The 16,100-nt window shown below is 38.0% G+C and overlaps 1 protein-coding gene across 12 annotated transcripts in view; it reads right to left on the minus strand.

The window, feature by feature from the left end:
- The window catches only part of LRRC7 (leucine rich repeat containing 7), a 625,380-nt gene that overhangs the window by 185,076 nt on the left and 424,204 nt on the right, over positions 1-16,100 (minus strand). The window lies entirely within an intron of this gene.

Below are 16,100 nucleotides of genomic sequence, written 5' to 3' on the forward strand. Positions count from 1 at the left end.
GGACAACGTTGCAGGTGACCTTAGAGTGGCCTCAGAGGAGTCACATAAAAGGCAAGTACTCAACCCACTGCATTATCAGTACAGCCCCAACTACTATGTTTCTTTACATCCCACACATGAGAATGATCATTTTTTAAAAAAACTTCTTAGTGAATTGTGTCTTATTTTTTTAATTTATGTTTTTTTAAAAAATTATTTTTTATTGAATCACCATGAGATAGAGCATTACAAAGATGTTCATGATTGGGTTTCAGTCATGCAATGTTCCAACACCCATCCCTCCACCAGTGTAATTTCCCAGCACCAAAGTCCCCTTTCTCTCCCTCACCCCCAAAGCACCCCTCACCCCAACCTGCCTCTATGTCAGGCACCTCTCTTCTCTCTCTCATTTTAGGCATTATGCATTATGCATTTGCATTTGGCATTATGCATTAGGCATTATGCATTTGCAACATAGATGCTGAAAGATTATCATGTACTTTCAACAATCAGTTCTTGTCCAGAATGACCATTTCTAACAAATGTTGTTATGATGGACCCTCCTCTAAGAAAGATCATTCTGCATCTATCCCTCTCCTTCTGACTTACTTCACTCATATGAGGTCACTCTGATTTCATCCATGTCTAGCAATTTGCATAATTTTATTATTTTTAAAATAGCTGAGTAGTATTGCATTGTGTATATATATCACAGCTTATCCAATGGTATGGTCTGAACACTCAGGTTATTTTCAGATTTTTGGCTATTATGACTAGTGCTGCAATGAACAGAGGAGAACAAATGTCTTTTTGAAATAGTATTTTTGGCCCTTGGGGTAGAGGCCTAGAAGTGAAATTATTGGTTCATATGGAAGCTCAATTTTAGCTATTTTGAAAAGTGGATAAGGCTTGCTTTCTTCCCACATGTACACCAGCACTGCCTGCTTTTTTTTTTTTTTGCTTTTTGGGTCAGACCTGGCCATGCACAGGAGTTATTCCTGGCTCTGCACTCAGGAATTACTCCTGGTGGTGCTTAGGGGAACCATATGGGATGCTGGGAATCGAATCCGTGTCAGTCATGTGCAAGGCAAACGCCCTACCCACTGTGCTATCATTCCAGCCCTTTCAATCTTTTTTTCATGTGTACCAGCCTCACTGGTGTGAGGCAGTAGCTCATTGTTGTTTTTAACTTCCCTGATTGTAAGTGATGTAGATTTTTTTTTTTTTAGTATCTACTGCCTATCTGTATGCATTCTTTGAGAAAGAATTTGTTCATTTCTTCTCCCTGTTTTTTTTTGAGGAGGTCCTTTGCTTTTGTTGCTAACTTTTACAAGAGCTTTAAATATTTATTGAATATTAATCTTTTGACAGATGAGTGATAGACAAATATTTTTCTCCCAGTTTGTGGAGGAGTTTCTTAACTTGATGTAGACTTATTTATTTATCTTTGTTTTCATGTTTAGGCATTAGTATTGAGTCAATGAGGATATTTCTAGATTCAGTGTCATAAAAAGTTTTGCCTGTTATTTTTTCAATATAATGTATGAATTAAGATCTGATATTAAGGCCTTTAATCCATTTTGAATTGAATTTTGTGCATAGTATGAGATTGGTGTCCTAATTCATTTTTCACTTGTGACTGATCAGTTCTCCAACACCATTTGTTGAAGAATCTTTTTGCTGCATTTCATATTCTTTTCTCCTTTGTCAAAGTTAAGCTGTCCATATACCTGAAGAACTATCTCTGGTTTCTCAACTCTATTTATAGGTCTGAGAATGAGAGTCTGTACCAGTAATTTTTAATAAGATATGACTTTAGCAGAGGGGAGTTACATATATATGTATATATATTTCATTTTACAAAATTAAGTCATGTATCATACATATCATTTCTTTAAAAAATATAACAATATGAAATATTCTAATTATGTAAATTTATTATAAACACAATTGTGCTTCACTCTTTCCTTGTGGGAAAAGGAGAGAAAAAACTAGAGTTAGTAACAAAAGAGATAATATAGAACATAGAGAAGAAATTGCATGCAGAAACATTTCAAAGGTGAAACATTTCCACTTGGTGCTAAGATGGGATGAAAGAGCAGGTCATGTGTCTCCTGATTTCCTACGATGAGGTGGTACCTTTAGTTGGAGATAGGGAATACTGAGCTAGAAAGAGAACTACGAGTAAGAGTGAATTCTGATCATCCTTAAGTTTAGCTGAGCTGCTTATATGTTCAGGTGGGCATATATAGAAATCAACTGGCTCCTAAAATCTGAAGCTCTGTGGCTAGGGAGATCATTCCAGTATAGAGCACACACTTTACATACATGAGACTCAAAGTATGATCTCTGGTATTGAATGGTCTCCTGAGCACCGCCAGATGCAGTTTCTGTTGGTTCTAGAGCATTACTGGCTGAAGCACCAAACTCTTGGGTCTTTACCTCCAAGTTTAGGTTGCTGAGAATTGTCTCAGCATCCTCAAACACTGCCTGCAATGACCCTATTAAAAGAATTAGAATATTAGAAAATAAGTCTTCTGATAATGAGAAAGAAAATGGAGAGGAAGACACAATAGTATAGAGGGACTAAGAAAAGACATATGGTATGGTATGAAATTAATAGAGAAAATTCCAAGAGGTGACAAATAACAAGGAAGATATTTTGAGGAACTAGAAACCCATGCGGATTTTTTTCCCATGGGAAGGAAATAAGAGGTACACTTGACTTAGGAAGGAAGTCTAGGGGAGTCTAGCATTTGAAGATTGGAAATAGGAAGAACTAGGAAACAGGAAATAGGATGGGTTAGTAAATATAAAAAAAATGTTGAGAAGGCAAGAAGAAATGGAGCTCTTTTCTTCTTTCCCAAAGAGAAGATATTAGTGGAGTTGAATGAATAGAGTTGTGCTAAGAATAAGAAGTGAAGGAGAGCACGATATACAGCAGAGGAGAAAGGAAACTGAAGATTTCAGTTGTGGGAGCAGTAGGACACAGTAACAATATTCCATGTAAAAACTATATTAGAGTGGATTGAAGGTAACTCAGTGGTACATACACTGTAAAAGTTAAATGAGGAGAAGAAAAAAGGGCTTAGGAAGTCATTGAGGGATTCATGAAAAAGAAAATGGCTAGGAAGCCATGACAGTAAGGAGAGACTAAGGAAAAACATACGGTATGATGCAAAATTAATTGAAAAAATTCCAAGAGGGGACAAAGATGGGATAAATAACACAAAAGGAGGCCCCTCCCTGAGACTCCAAGGATGGTGGTGGTGTCAGTGCAGGTGGACCTGGGAGGAGGCAAAAGTGAGAGGAAGCATGTGTGAGACTCACATTTTCTTGATGAAATTTCTGGTGCATATTTTTTTTTTAAAATTTTCTTTTATGAAAATATTGTATTTTACAAAGTTGTCCATAATACATAAAATGGAGAAGAAAACACAATAGTATAGAGGGACTAAGAAAAGACATATTGTATGGTATGAAATTAATAGAGAAAATTCTTTTGGGCATATAGTGTTCCAACATCATCAGTGTGACCTTCCCTCTGGTGAGAGTGGTGTCTCTTGGCATGTTACAAGGGGAGATAAAGAGTAAGGGAATCATGAGTTACCTTATTATGTCATCAACATTAATTAGGTTGACATTCTGTGGCCAGGTAGAGATGAACTAATAAATACCAGGAGAAATAAGAGTTTTCTGAGATCAAAGAGGCCTAGGAGAGACAGAGAGAACTAGATAGAAAATATGCAAAGTCTTGAAAGTAAGATTTCTGCAATGGGTCCAGGCAATGGGAAAGCTGACACTGGAACTTTGGGTGGTATGAAGCCTTGTTGTGTAGATAATGGAGAATGTGTGGCAAAGAATGATGTGCTTGGTCTCTAAGGATTTAGGTGGATTAAGGTGTAGCACCTCACTGGCTCTTTAGGACATAAAATAAATTGGCAGATAAATTATGACCAATCACAGTTCTCTCTGTCTAACACTGGGTTCTACTGAAGACCCAGAGTATTTATGATGACCTGGAAAAAAAAAAACTAATGTTAAGCTATTTTATCTTCATTTCAAAATATCTTAAATTTGATTATTTAATAATATCATAATATAATGATTCTACTTTACAGATAAAGACTCTGATGGCTGCTCTGCTGAGATGTGACCCGGGTGGCCACACGTTTGTGTGGCCGCTCTGTGGTTGATCGACCATGATCCGGAGGCCAGCTAGACTACTTTTGGTACCAGCAGCTGCTTGCAGAAATATCTCTAGACTGTGAACTAAGCCATAGCCCCATGCTGCCTCAGGAAGGGAAATTATGCAATTTATAACATAAATCTCCCTGGACTTAGTTACTAAAATACTAAATTACAGAAATCCAAACCGTGTGGCCACTATTGCGGCCACGCAGCTTCATATCTCTTCATTCTCAGCAAGGAAAACTAATTATCAAATGTTTCCTTTTCAGCAGGGCTGTTTTTTTGCGGGGGGGGGAACTCCAACAACAATAGTGAGTTTTGTGTTGAAATATAGACTGTAATCAAGCTAAAGAGAAAGTGAAGTGAAATTTATCAGCTACGCAGACGGGGGTGGGGGGTTGGGGAGTGGGAGGTATACTGGGGTTTTTGGTGGTGGGATATGTGCACTGGTGAAGGGACGGGTGCTCAAGAATTGTATAACTGAGCATCAGCCTGAAAGCTTTGTAACTTTCCACAGGATGATTCAATAAAATAAATAAATTAAAAAAACTATATTGTGCCTAATAGAAATTGCATTGTTCATAAAACTAAAAAAAAAGATTCTGATGGCTATTTTCAGGGGAAATAGTAATGATTTAATGAGGGATAATTGTAACTGGGATTGCCAATCAGGTTTACTATGGTTGAAAACTAAACTTAAAAACTAATGAAGAATGTTAGTGATCACAAAAGCCCAAGAAAATAAAGCATACGCTAGATTAAAAAGTATATTTCTACTGGATGGCACAATAAAACACACCACAGAAGAAATTTCAACAGGCTTCTAATAATAAAGGAGGCCAAATCTATTTAGTAGATCAATACAGAACTTCTGAAACAAAGACCACAAAGTAAAGAGGATGCAACAAAATTTTATGATCAATAGACAATTTTAAATCTGATTCTGAAACTAAGTTCAAGGCAGTTGGAGACAGGGTTTGAAACAAACTAGGATGGAGAACAGTAAAAATTTTTATTTGCTCTATTGAGCTTTATTTCATTTAAAAAGCCATCTAAATCAAACCTGACAGACTTTAAATATTTATTCCGTACAACCTAACATAGTTGAATTTTTATATCTGTATCTTATTTTTACTTTTAATAGGTTTTAAAGAGCAGAAAAATATCAAGAAATGATATCAGATTAATGATTTATTTTGGGGGGAACTCTGAACAAGGCTGTCTTCACTCGGGGTGCCCCAGGGGGGCTCGTGAGAACCTTCCCTGCCTCGATGCACCCAGCCCCGGCAGTGGACCTCCACTACCAGACCGCCGTCAAGCTCCAGGTCGCTTTCTGGACACATTAGAAGACACTTCCTACTCATTTTCCATAATTACCACACCATATTTGGTGGAGTTCAGACAGTAGGCAACAAATCATAGAGAACAATATATATATATGGGGCTGGAGCAGATAGCACAGCAGGTAGGGCGTTTGCCTTGCATGCGGCCGACCTCGGTTTGATTCTCCATCCCTCTTGGAGAGTCTGGCAAGCTACCTGTGGTGTATTCCATATGCCAAAAACAGTAACAACAAGTTTCACAGGTGAGACTTGTTACTGGTGCCTGCTTGAGCAAATCAATGAACAACAGGATGACACGAAATCCTGTTAATTACCGATTTCTTGGGCGGGCTCAGTAACATCTCATTTCATCCTTTCCCTGAGATCTTAGAAGTCTATCTCGACTCGGCCCTCCCAGTGATGTTGCACTGGGGGCTCTTCAGGGTCAAGGGAATGAGATCCAGCTTGTTACTGGATTTTGCATATGAATACACCATAGGAAGCTTGCAAGGCTGTCCCATGTGGGCAGGAAACTCTCAGAAGATTGCCAGTTTCTCCCAGAAGGAAAAGTAGGCTAAAGATATCTGAGAGCCTGCTTTTAAGTCTCTCTCTGGATGTTGGCCTTTGATGGGATTACACACACCTGGGCTTCTCTGCCGGTACTCTCATGCAGAGAGTCTCTTGCCCGCATGCCTGGCTGTCTTCCCCGGGGCCCCTCTGAGGGATGGGCTCCAGCTTCCCTCCCTACCCTGAGCAGAGCTCCCGGGCCGAAGACCACCGGAATCTAGCTATAGCCATGCTGTAGGCCCCTCTCCACACGTTTGGACAGGCCTCATGCATGAGGGTACCAGCAGAGGGACCCAGGTGTATGTAATGGCATATATATGTATATATATATATATAAATATATATATATATATACACACACACACACACATACATACATACACACATGCATACCTTTCGGAAAGCCTGGCAAGCTACCGAGAGTATCTCACCCTCACTGGCAGAGCCTGGCAAGCTACCTGGGTTCGATTCCTTTGTCCCTCTCAAAGAGCCCGGCAAGCTACTGAGAGTATTCTGTCCCCGCGACAGAGCCTGGCAACAACAAGTCTCATAATGGAAACATTAGTGGTGCCCGCTCGAGCAAATCGATGAGCAATGGGATGACAGTGGTACAGTGATACAGTGATTAATATTTAAAAATATGTTTGATTTAGCATAAAATAATCACAGTGGTGCCATGCCTAGCTGCTCTGGGGAAGGAGGCACCGCACAGTGGTGGGGCTTGAACAAGGACTTCGCTCATGTTGAATATGGCTCCAGCACTCGAACCACGTCTCCATCCCTGATTTAACCTTTTTATTTTTTGAAAACTTTCATTCTTTCCTCAAAATTTCCAATATGCATTTGCAGACATTGTATTTGATAATCAGAAATAATTAGAGACCCTGTTTTTTTGCTCTATTCTTTACGCTGACAAGAACTGAGTCTCCTTTGTGAAAAGCCCTTAATTTAATAAGTTGAAATGAGCCTAGGAAGTGGGTATACTAGTGCTAACATAAATTGATCTCATAGAAAATTTTTTTCTAATGAGTGCAACAAATTTCAATAAGTCCTGCCATGTATATACAATTTCAGGCTTGTCTATTGACTTGACTACCTGTGTTACCTTTATTCCACTAATTTGGATAATAACATTTGATTATAGTCATTTATGCACTTATTAATTTTTTTTCTTCCAGTAAGTTTGAGGGAAGTGTTAACAATGAAAAAAAAACATTCACATGACATTTATCAGATTTTTATAAATTAAGTTAGAGAACTTAAATGTTTTAAACTTCAAAAATCTAACTGTAAATTTTACATGCCCTAAAATTAATAATAAAAGTATCTGGTAGATTTCTTTTTCAACAAAACTTGTCTAATAAGAACATTTATCTAACACCAAAAACTTGTTAGTCCCAAATTCTCTGGAGGCTACAAATGGAAATTTGTTTAAAAATCCAAGCAATAAAGATGCAAACAATGTGGATAGGGAGAGGGCTCAAATGGTTGGACCTCATAATTGTATCCGGAAGCTGAGGTTTGGTTCTGCAGGATGTCCCCACTACTGCTAGGAGTGACTGCTAAGGACCACCAGTGAAGCCCCCCCCAAAATGAATCAACAAAGAAACACAGATAAGTGCAAATGAAAAAACTAGATATTTTCACAAGTTCATAAATGTGAAACACCAATGCTAATTTAAAGCCATAATATCTAACCAACGTGACCATTATGATGTTTCGTTGGTTTATTCCATTTGTTCTAGTCTTTCTGAATTTTGAGAGCAAATGTCAATGTATTAATTTTTAATTTCCAATTACCAACATTCAATAATGTTTAGAGTTTGTAATTTGTCGGGGAAGAATAGCGTATTTACGCAAACTCCCTCTTATTTTGATTTAAAGTTTTTATTGAGCAACATATTTCACTTTTATGGGGGTGAGGTTAGACCCAGACCCAATGGTGCTCAGGGGTACTCCTGGATCTGTGCTCAGAGGAGACTTCTGGGGCTGCTCAATGGACTAAATGTGGTGTCAGGGATCAGAACTGGAATCAGTCATATGCAAAGTAAGCTCCTTAACTTAAGATGTGCTATCTCTTCATCTCTCCATTTTCACTTCTTTTTTTTACTTTTTTTTTTTTTTGCTTTTTGGGTCACACCTGGCCATGCACAGGAGTTATTCCTGGCTCTGAACTCAGGAATTACCCCTGGCGGTGCTCAGGGGACCCTATGGGATGCTGGGAATTGAACCCGGGTCGGCCGCGTGCAAGGCAAACGCCCTACCCTCTGTGCTATCACTCCAGCCCCTACGTTTTTACTTCTTACCAGCCACTCAGCTTTCAAACTGGAAAGCCATTTGTTTGAGAGGCTCACAGTGCAAGCTTGAAATGCTCCCAGCCATCCAAACAGGAGGACTAAAGTCGTTCTGCTCTTGATGACAAGCTACCTGTTCCCTTCTCTCAGTGATTGTGTTCGACATGCAACGAGACTATTTAGTCTCTCCAATTAATTTCTCTGAGAATAAAAATGTTACCTCCTTTCCATGGGATCTGAGACATTTTTAAATGATGTGGGTTTTATGTTTCTCAATTTTATTTCAGATGCCAATCCTGCTAAAATGTTCATAAAATTTTAAAACTTGATTTTTAATTTGAGGACTTCAGTTAGGTAATACTTAGGATTTTTTTTTGTATTTTAAGAAATGATGGCCTGAATAAAAAGGCATTCTTAAAGACTAAAATTATATGATTGAGAAAATGTGGTTTATTTATAATTGATTAAAACACTCTCAGCCACAAGCTCTTATGAATATTTCAGTATGTATGTGTATAATATATTCTATTTAAATACTCAGATGAGTAAATTGGTGGCACACGGGGAACATATCTGTGGAGGACATGGCATCAAGAGTGAGAGACAATATATGGGAGGATTAAGTTACTATTTAAACTGGTCAGAAAATGTTGGTAGAATTGATAGCTCTATCAACATTGTCTAATAAAAGGACATATATGAAGCTTGTGCCATTAATTTCCCAAACCAACCATAAAATTATAAATCAGAAGAAAAATATATGTGAACAAATGGAGGATTAAAGTCAAGTAAGTTCAATATTTATAAATCCATTTGCTTACAGAGTTTAAAGGCAGAATAGAGTGGGCTCTGGGAAAATATTTCATAGTGGAACCAGGACACTTCCACTATCATTTCTGTCAACAGTCCTGTTCTGAGAGCAAACATTAGCTGACAGATGGATTACAGTTTCCTGTTCTCTTGTGGCTGCCCCATGTTACGGTGTCTTCAATAGACCAGAGCTTATTTAGGGTATTTGGAAGTCATGCCAAGACGAAAAGGTTGAAATGACTCAAACTGTTTGGGCTGGAGCCTGGGAGATGTGGGTGTACAAGGCATCTATCTGCATCTCCGAGGGCTGTTGAGACGAGAGGCCGGGTCTGTCCTGCCGTCATCCTCATTTCCAAACTAGAATGCGGAAATGAGGAAAGCTGCATGAAGATAAGTGTGAATTAGCATCCCACCAAGAGTGACCTTTTCCCAACGGGCTCTGCCTCAGATGAAATCATCTAATTTCTCTCAGCGCGTGGCGAGTCTTGCATCCAATGAACACAAGGCTTCCTAATAAGATGTAGGTAAAAAATCAAAATGACGACAAATTCTTACTTCCTTGGAGCACTCTTTTACATCGATCAGTTTCATTGAGTCTTCACCACTATATAATGAGGTCGTACTGTTAAAAGGCAGTCAAAACAGAGGTTGAGGGCGGGCCAATTAGGGTTCAGATACAGGTGTTGCCACCTGTTGTAAAACCTTGGAAACCTAGCCTGCAACAGGTGGGGGAGAGTCGTATTGCCCATAAAAGGGGTTAATGAGGATGGGTCGTATTAAAAAATAAATCAAGGTGTGTATCATGGTACCTGATTCCAATTATTAGTATTTGGCATTTAGGGAAAAAGGTTAGCTATTACTCTTATTTGATAGACCAAGATATTTGGGCTTAAAAAAGGAAAGCTACAATGTCCCAGATCATATGACAAATCTCTGGGAAAAGAATAGCCTGAATTTGCAGTTTTGTGAGTTATGTTGAGGGAAGTTCAGTGGGGAGGAATATTCTAGACAACGTCACACCCACCACGATACTACCAGGTCAAGCAGACTTAAAATAGAAATGTCAGCAAGAGAGATTAGAATGTTATCCAGTGAGTATTCAGTAAGTGTCCCTTATGTATCAGCATTGGAATAGAATGGTGAGACGGACCAACCCTATAGATATGGACATTCTGGGTTCCCGGTTTCCCAGCCTGTTTTTTATCTAACAAGTGGACAAGGAAAGCTGTTCTGGATGCATGACTTCCGCTCTAATGCATCACTCTGCCCAGATTAGTCTGGTTTGAATCTAAGTTTCAGAGTGAAAACTATATGACATCTGTAGCACTGTCCTCCCTTTGTTCATCGATTTGCTCAAGCAGGCACCAGTAAAGTCTCCATTGTGAGACTTGTTACTGTTTTTGGCATATCAAGTACGCCAGGGGTAGCTTGCCAGGCTCTCTGACAGAGACGGAGGAATCGAACCCGGGTCAGCTGCATACAAGGCAAACGCCCTACCCACTGTACTATTGCTCCAGGCCGAAACTATATACGATATGTAAATGCTTTTATCTCACTGTCTTTCTCTTTTGCATTTCCTCCTCCAAGGCTGTAGCTGACCTCTTCCTCCCCTCTCTCTCTCTTCCCAGTAGCCAGTAGGTCATTTCAGCACGTCCTTGAAGTTTTCCCATTATTCAAAGAGCACAAAGCTCAGACATTCTCTTCATATAAAACTTTCTCTGACCCTCGCTGGCCCCACAGCTGCTTCCACTCCACATACCCCGGGTCTGAAGGACAACCTAATTCTCGCTGTTCACAGACTTTATTTTGCAATCTGACCTTTGCAAAGGTTCTTTAAGTTTGTTCATTGGATTTCTGAGTCTCTGGGCGAATCTTCTTAATGCCTCCCATGGTAAGCGCGTGTTCCAAAAATTCTTTGCAGACAGAACAAAATGAACGGTCTCCACCATAATCCATCTTTTCCTCTATTTTACCTCAGTTACTCACTCTCTGGCTTCTCGAGATCTGCAAAACCTCAGACATGGAAATTGCAACTCTAGCACTGGTTGACCATGACCTCATCTTCTTAGAGCTAACTTAGTTCAGTATCCTACAGCTCTTTTTAATTATTTATATGACATATCACTGACATGCTACATTTCTCTTCCTTCTCCTCTCCTTTCTTACTAGCTGATAATTATGACAAACAGCTTCTCACAAATATTTCTTGGCGGTCACGTAGGTGAACTTAACTTGGGGTGAAGCCATCACAATTTGATTGACTATCCTCACTTTACTTTTGAACTTTTAAAATATTAAATACAAATTTAAAATTATGTAAATGGATGGGTGAGCATAGAATTATTCATAATATTAATTTTGTTTCTAGCACCACTGGGTCACATCCAGTGGTACTCGAACTTATTCCTGGCTCTGCACTCAGGAAATCATTCCTGGTAATATCTGTGGGACTATATAGGATGCTGGGAATAAAACCCAGGTCAATCAAATGCAAGGCAAGTGACCACTCTGCCTGCTCTATTATATCCCTGACCCCAATAATATTGTTTTAAAATTTATATATCTGTTTTAAAAAAGATATACACTGATTGTAAATAAATACAAAAAGTAGTCAAAATTACTTTGAATCATACTTTTTATCACCCATTGATTTAAATATTTTTTAATATAACAAGTTTAGCTTTATTAATTTACATATGTACACGAAGGCATTGCCATGTCCACACACACAATCTCTCTCATAAGTGGGATATTAAAATACATAGTAAGAAACAAAAATGGCCCAAAGCATTGGAACAGGAAATTTTGTCTACAGAATTCAGCTTACTTTGGGACACTGGTAAAGGGAAGGGACTCTCTGGGGATAGGTATGGTGTTGGAACAATGTATGCAAGAAAATTATAATTCACATCATTATAAATAATTACCCAATAAAATGTTAAAAATTAAATTATTTCAAAAATAAATTGTATTGCTCTACAACACTATGATACATTTCAGAGGTACAGAGCCACACTTTCTTTTTTTTCTTTTGTTTTATTTTTTCTTTTCTTTTTATTTTTTCTTTTATAATTTATTGATTTTTTAATTAGTGAGTCACAGTGAGGGTATAGTTACAGATTCACACATTTTCGTGTTTGTTTTACCCCCATGCAATGTTCGAGAGCCCATCCCTCACCAGTGTCCATTCTCCACCACCAATGAACCCAGTATCCCTCCCACCCCCCTAACCCATCCCCCCCACCCCACTCCGCCTCTGTGGCAGAGCATTCCAATTTGTTCTCTCTCTCTCCTTTTGGGTGTCGTGGTTTGCAATAGGGGTATTGAGTAGAGCCACACTTTCTTTAGTGAACGTAACTCACCACACCTGTCCCTAAAGCTCTAGTGTCACTCCCTCACCTTTCCTACAACCCAACTTCCTCTTTCTCTCTGATAATTCCAATATTTTTCAGTTTTGGCTTCATTTTTTTGGTGAAAATTTAGTCCATTTTTTTGGGACTATTTATATTCCTTATACTAGAGAAATCATCTGGTAATTGACTTTTACTTTCGAGTTTATTTCACCTAGCATAAACTTCTCAAGTTTCATCCATTTTGCCTCAAAAGGCATTGCTTTTTAATGGTGGGATAGATTTCCATTGAATATCTAGATGATAACTTCTTTATCCAGTCACCTATTGATTGCACTTAGTTTGTTTCTATGTTTTGGTTATTGTGACTAATGCTACTCTGGCTAAAGAACTGAAAATATTTTTTTAGAATTGGGGTCTGACTTAGTTGAAGCTGAGTTGAGAATACATTTAGTTTTGGTTTATTACAATGTGTAAGTTGTATTTTGAAGTCATTTCTGTGGTTATATTCCCTGCCTACATCCTAAGTTTGCCTTTTCCTCATCCATTTGGGCTCTAACATCTTGTATTTTTCCACATCTTTGCAGAAATCCTATTCTGGCAGATCTGCTTTCAGACATGTAAGAGACACTTTCATCTCTGTGTCTACCAGGCCACCTCCAGTCATATACAAACAGACTTCTCTTGAAACAAACAACTACCACCCCCACCCCCATCTCTTCCTGCTTCTTCCCACCCATTTGCTCTTCATCACAGAAACATTATAGAAAAAATATGCCTTGGCTTCCTTATCTCACATTCATTTAAAACGTTATTTCATTTTAGGCACCATGGTTTATAGTACTGTTAATGGTAGGGTTCACTCATAAAATAATTTAGCATCTCACCCTTCAATTTCTTCTTTCCACTATTGTCCCAATTTCCCCAACCCTCATCCTAATCTTCCCCCATCTCCCCACCATGGTCAGCTTCTCAGTCCCTGTTGCCTTTGGACACTTGTTATCCCCCTACTGTGTATATTACTTTATATTATATCCCACACATCGGAGGGATCATTCTGTGTCTGTCCATTCTTTTTTGTTATAAGACACTCTAGTATGTCACAGAAAATAACTCTTGTGATCATTATCTTGCCTTCCAATTGCAAGGGAGGGTCTCCTAACACTGTTATATAACTGCTAAAGTTAGAGAATGAGGGAATGACAAAATATCTGGAGAAAAAAAGCAATTTTAAATAGGAAAACCAAAAGCTTACCTTAAAACTCAGTTGATTAAAAGAAATGTTATGATTGTCAGTATTTTCAGAATGGGAAGGAAAACTCAGTTTGTCAACTAAATTTTATATTTTAGAATTTTTAAAACTATGGGATCATTCTTTATTACACCCGCTTCTCTTACTTAATGTTTAAAATGTTGAAAATACATAAAGACATTTTTTTCATAAAGACATTTTTAGATAAGCCATATTCTACAACCGCATTCTTATGAGCTAATTTCTAAAAATATCCATAGCTACTTTACTTCATATCAGAGAAATACTGTTTCTAATATAGATTTTTTTGAGTGCAAAACAAACCTGAGTAACTGTCAATTTTCTAAACCACTGTTAGTTAATTCCCTTATGTGAATTGATATTTTTTGTTTGCTTTTAGTCTTTAATAAATTTTTTAAAAGTTACCAAAAATCACAATAAAGTTTTTATTTATACCCACATCAACTTGTTCATTTCCAACCTTCTTTCCCTCAGATAACCTCAACCTTTTATCAATATTCACCAGTGTTTTTTTTTAAGTTTCATCTACTCATAATTTTATACTTTTATTTGCACTCAAGGTGAAGTCATCCAATACTTGTCATTTTCCTCATGTGGATTAATTTAAAACACCAGTGAGAAATGTCTTAATAAAGCTACCAAACTATGCATATGGATCTATATAGATAGCTTTAGGCTAAATTTTTCTAGATACTGGGAAAATTCTTTTTGGATTAATATTTGATGACAATATTATTAGATTTGGGCTAAAACAGTAAAATGGAATTATTCAGCAAACAAATAGCCTAAATCTATTTCTTTGAGGGGCGGCCATGATAAGTTGGGTCATACCGGGTGGTTAGGGGTTACTCCTGGCTCTGTGCTCAGAAGGGACCCCTGGCTGGGCACACCTGCGTGTAAGGCAAATGATTGCCTTATTTCTTATACTGTATCTCTGGCCCTGAACGGAAATCTCTTTAATTGCTACTTTCATGCCATCCTGAATGTCTGAAACAGGGCTTATCTCTCTGAGTCCTTACTCTCTTCTAGAGCTATCCTCATATCTCTCTGAATCCACTCCTTGATAATGGTCTATCCTTACCACTTAGCAGAGTGTTGATCGCAAAACAACATCAACAATCATTCTTGAAGTTCCGAAAGACCAGAGCAAAAGGGAAGTAACTTTAGGATCAGAAAAGACTACTTCTGTTCAGAGTGATTTCAGGGTAAATTGGAGTTTGAGTCCTTTGAAATTCATTATAGGTTGATATACATGTATAATCATTCTTTCTCTTATCCTTTGATGTTCAATAGCATAAACAGAAATTACCAGGAATTATGCAAGGTGTTTGCTAAATAGTAAGAGTCATAGCAATTAAGAATTGGAACTGTAAGGTGTACCAGCACAATCTTTACTGCAGGAAGGTTATGAATGATATCATTATGCTACATTGGTTTAAACTTTATATCACTGTTACATTTTGCATTCTGCATTTTGTCATTATGTCACACTTAAATTACATATCAAAAATTGCAACGTTTTCATGTAAAAACCATTTTGTTATTATAATTATTATTATTATTATTATTATTTTGTGACATCTGTAGCTCATTAGAGTCAGGCAAAAACTGAGTCAAAACAAGATAGTGTATTCTACCTACATCTGGCTGGTGGGCTCTGAATAAGTACTCAGTAAACAAAGCAACAACAAAAAATAAGATTTGTGTTATCAGAGGAAGCTTTTTATCTTGCTATGCATTTTTTTTCTTTTTGGGTCACACCCAGCGATGCTCAGGGGTTACTCCTGGCTCTGCACTCAGAAATCACTCCTAGCGGTGCTCTGGGGACCATATGGGATGCTGGAAATCGAACCTGGGTTGGCCATGTGCAAAGGCAAACGCCCTCCCCGCTGTGCTACCGCTCCAACCCCTTGCTATGCTTTAATTTAGTATTAGAGATAGAAAACTCTCATACTCATTCTACTTTGCTTCATGTAAGTAATTGTAATAATCTGTACATCAGTAATATCCAGGGGCAACACCTCTTGCATTTTTTGTTTATTTTGGTTTTTAGGCAATACCCAGTTGTGCTCATGACTTACTCTGAGCTCAGGGATCACTCCTGGCAGGGCTCTGGGGATCATATGTGGTACCAGGGATGGAATTCAGGTAGGCAAGTACCCTACCTGTTGTATGATTATTCCAGCCTCCTCATCTTGAGTTTTTAATAGTGCTTTTGAGAGAAGAAATATTATAAAACATCATCAAAATTCCATGTGTTATTTCAAGGAGAATTTGAATAATAACTCGGCATAGTTTAAATTATTTTTAAAAT

The sequence above is a fragment of the Sorex araneus genome, chromosome 5 (genome assembly GCF_027595985.1).
Source record: "Sorex araneus isolate mSorAra2 chromosome 5, mSorAra2.pri, whole genome shotgun sequence".
NCBI lineage: Eukaryota > Metazoa > Chordata > Mammalia > Eulipotyphla > Soricidae > Sorex > Sorex araneus.